General features: G+C 43.8%; 1 pseudogene; it reads left to right on the forward strand.

The window, feature by feature from the left end:
* The first annotated feature begins 815 nt into the window (after positions 1–815).
* LOC104855060 lies at positions 816–1,606 on the forward strand (annotated as a pseudogene).
* The last annotated feature ends 2,802 nt before the right edge of the window (positions 1,607–4,408 follow it).

A 4,408-nucleotide genomic window follows, 5' to 3' on the forward strand; every position in this document is an offset into this window, starting at 1 on the left:
CGGGGCCCAAATTGTACCCGGAGGCCGGCCAGACAGACTAGACCTTGATAGGTTTCTTTTCTTACCAATTCTAGAAAACAAAGTTAGTTACTCATCCCCAACTCCCCAGGCCCAACACATTCAAAACAACTCCGAAGTCTAGGAAAAGCCGCCATACCATGTCATCCATAACTTGGCTTCCACTGCTGAGCGCTGCCTAAATGCTTGAAGCGCATTGCCCCATTGAATACTCTCCGCGACTACCGTTATCCCCATTTTACACATGAGAAAAGCATTATCAGGGCTGGGGATTTAGCTCAGTGGTTCCGCCTCCTGCCTCGCAAGCGCAGGGACCCGAGTTCAATCCCCGCTACCAAAACAAAAGCATTTTCCCACTGCTATTCACAAAAGGGAGTTCCCATTATTTTAAGGATAAAATAAGTGTTTCACAAAATGTTGAGCACCACTACTTTACCAGGCACCAGAGAAGCACTAGTGGAGAAATAAATGCTCCTCGCTCACAAAAACCAAATTTTTGCCAACTGCATGATCTCATCCTTGATTTCCTCTCCAGTCTAGACTGAAAGGATGCCTCATCTCATTCATGTTTTTTGCAATCTCTTTGGGTTTTTTGTTTGTTTGTTTTGAGACAGGGTCTCTCTATGTAGGTAGTTCAGGTTAGCCTTGAGCTCACTATGTAAGTCCAGGCTGGCCTCGAACTCCTGGCAAGACTCCTGCCTCAACTGGGATTACAGTCGTGGGCCACCACCCTCGGTAATCTCTTTGGTCTTTAAATTATTTTTCTATTCACCCCACCCCCACTTTTTCACAGGTTGTTCACTCAGCCTGGAGCCCTATTACTGCCTTCTACCAGTACCCTTCCCTTAACATCATCCTGGAGATTTCAACTCCGATGTTACTTCCACAGAACCATCTGATCAATGCCCATTATGTACTTTCCTCACAATCCTTTACACAGCTGTCACCAAGTTACAGCGTAATTGTTTGATGTTGTCTCCTCCCATACCCCTTCACAACTTCAAGATGGTAGAGTCCTGGAGGCCCTTAAGAATTTTTATTGGAGGCCTCTGATTTTTAGAAAACTATTACTTAGGCAAGGGTACAATAAGGAAAAGGAGCTTTTTCATCTTGGCCGCAGACATGCCATCCAGACTGAGGAAGACCCGGAAACTTTGGGGCCACGTGAGCCTGGCTGCATTGGCAAGCACTGGAAGCACCCAGGAGGCCAAGTAATGCCGCTGGTATGCATCGCCACAGGATTAACTTCCACAAATATCACCCAGGTTACTTTGGGAAGGTGGGTATGAGGCATTACCACTTAAAGAGAAACCAGAGCTTCTGCCCAACTGAAACCTTGATAAATTGTGGGCATTGGTCAGTGAGCAGACACGAGTAAATGCTGCCAAAAACAAGACTTGGAGCAGCTTCCATCATTGATGTAGTGCGATCTGGCTCCTACAAAGTTCTTGGGAAAGGAAAACTCCCAAAGCAGCCTGCCATTGTGAAGACCAAATTCTTCATCAGAAGAGCTGAAGAGAGGGTTAAGAGTGTCAGGAAGGCCTGTGTCTTGGTGGTTTGAAGCCACAGGATGGTGGGCTCATTAAATACCAACAAATTGTTTTTAAAAAATAAAATGAAAAGGAGTTGTTCCTCAAATCATCTTCCTTCCCTTAAATTTAATTCTACCTCTTGAAGTCAACCAATACTGTAATCTCTTCCACTAAATATCCATAGACCATCATCTTGTCCTCCATACCTTTTCTCCAGGCCCAAACTCCATTCATCCACTGGACAGCCATTAATTGAGCACCTGTTATGCACCATGTGATGACTATTCATGATTTCTCATGAAACAGGTGGCTTCTTAGACTCACATCTTACTCTTGGAGGGGAAGATGAGACAAATTTGCAGGCAAAAGATGTGTTCTGCCTGTGTCTCCCCAGGGAGTCACAAATGCCCAAACTGCCTTTCTTTACTTATTTTTCTGGCAACACTGTTAAGCCTGTAAGACCTCTGTGAGCCCTTGCAGAGCCACCTCTGTAAGAGGCCTCTTAGCTGTGGACTGTATTTCTGAGTTCATGTTTGCTTTCCCCACCTACTGGAGCAGTTGGGGGACCATGGCTTGGTTGGGACTACATCACAGGGCTTCTCTCCAATTGTGGCACTTAGCAGACAAATGATAACTGTTTGTCAAATCACTGTGTGAGATGGAAATCTTTGCAGAACCATCACTGCCCTTGGCTTGGCCCTCCCCACCCAGGGTGGAGTGCTTCCCCAAAGGTAATGGATTTGCTGAGGAGCCAGACTTTAGTGGCTCAAGTGCTCTAAATGTAGAGGCTTTAAGGAAGAATAACAATGGAGGCTATCTTGAGTAATATGGCTGTGTGCTGATGACTTTACTCACAGAGAGGTATATTATTATCTCAGTTTTACAAAGCAGTATGCTAGAAATGTGAGGCCCAGAAACTTGCCCAGATCTCATAACCTTAGTGACCGAGCTGGGATTCCAATCCTGGCTGTAAACTTCAGGTTAATGCATTAACACCTGGCTACACTCACATCCTGATCCTTGGGAATGTCACAGTGGCCTGGCCTTGAGGCGTGGATCAGGCTACTTGGGTACGCCCACCAGGACACATAGAGGCAGTGTGGATGATTCTTCCTTCTTTGGGCTGGAGGCAGATGTGCAGCTATTCCCCAGACAAAGAGTAGGTATGAATTTAAAAGATTTTCAAGCTGTGTATGGTGGCACACACATGTAATTAATCCTAGCACTTAGGAGGCTGAAACAGGAGGATTGCTACAAATTCAAGGTCAGCCTGGGCTACCTAGTGAGTTCAAGACCAGCCTAACTTATATAGCAAGACTCTGTCTCAAAAACAAAAATAAGGGGCAGTTCACTTTTGATTTCTCACTACTCATCCAGAGTAGCTGTTTGCCATCTCTCTTTTGCTCCTTCCTCATCTTCAAATAAATTATCTTTTATTTTGTTTTCTTGAGACAGGATCTTTTGTTTGTTTGTTTGTTTGCAGTACCGGGATCAAACTCAGGACCTTGTGCTTTCAAGGCAGTCACGGTGCCACTGAGATAAATCCCCAGTTATCTTCTTTTATTTTGAAAAAAAAAGAAAGAAAAATATTTTCCCCAGATGTCTAAGAGTATGAACCTGTGAGAGTCATTATAAAGGCATAGCCCTACTCCCACCCTCTGGGACACTTGCTTCTTTTTCTTGACAAAACTGGTGATTTACTAAGTAATTTTTATTCAAGATAAGTACAGCTCTTCATTCCTAGGACACAGGAATCATACTTGGGACAGAGCAGGAGAGGGCAAGGGGCAAATGGGAAATGATTCTTCCTGGCCAAACTGAAGGCTGGAGATGTCCCAAAAGTAACAGCATGGAAATCCTGATAAGGGAATGTCCAAAACTGTTTGGAGATAGGATCAGTTGAGATTCTAAAAAAGAAAAAATTGGGTCAGTGGCGTGGTGCACACTTACAGTCCCGGCACTCTGGAGGCTGAGGCAGGATTGCCATGAATTCAAGGTCAGCCTGGGCCACATAGTGAGACCCTGTCTCAAAATATCAATCAATAAATGAATTTTAAAACAAAAAAGGAATGCCATGATGCTCAGTCCAAAGCCCTACAGAGTAGATGCAGTGTCCTCATGAGGGACAGCAAAAGAAAGATGTTCTACCTAGGCATGTTGTAACAAGGAAATCAGGACACAGAGTTTATATGAGGTTAAGGAACTTGGCTTAGAGCCAAAGCTAGTTTCTTTCAGTGTTTTGGGAAACCACCTAAATACCTTTATCAGTGCCTGGAAATTTTCAGCACCATGGCTTTAGTTCAAGACTGCAGGGCACACAGGACACAAAATAAATATACAAAAATAAGTAGCATTCCTGTACACCAACAAGAAACAAATTAGGAAAACAATCTCACTCACAATAGCTTCAAAAGAAATTAAATACTTAGGAATTAACCTAACCAAGGAGGTGAAAGACCTCTACAATGAAAACTATAATATCCTGAAAAAAGAGCTTGAAGGGAACATCAGAAAATGGAAAGATATCTCCTGTTCCTGGATAGGTAGAACCAATATTGTCAAAATGGCCACACTACCAAAACTAATATACAGATTTAATGCAGTCCCAATCAAAGTACCAATAGCATTCCTCACTATCCTAAATATCATATGGAACCAGAAGAGACTGAGAGAGCAAAAGCAATTCTGGGCAACAAGACCAAAGCAGAAGGCCTCATAATCCCAGATTTAAAGTTATATTACAGGGCCAGGGATGTAACTCAGTGGTACAGTTCCTGCCTGGCAAGCATGAGGCCATGAGTTCAATTCCTGGTTGTTAGAGACCCCTATAATCAGGTTCCAGTACCCACCTGCCCAGT

Source organism: Fukomys damarensis, unplaced genomic scaffold, assembly GCF_012274545.1.
Source record: "Fukomys damarensis isolate Sample0158 unplaced genomic scaffold, DMR_v1.0_HiC HiC_scaffold_3, whole genome shotgun sequence".
Lineage (NCBI taxonomy): Eukaryota > Metazoa > Chordata > Mammalia > Rodentia > Bathyergidae > Fukomys > Fukomys damarensis.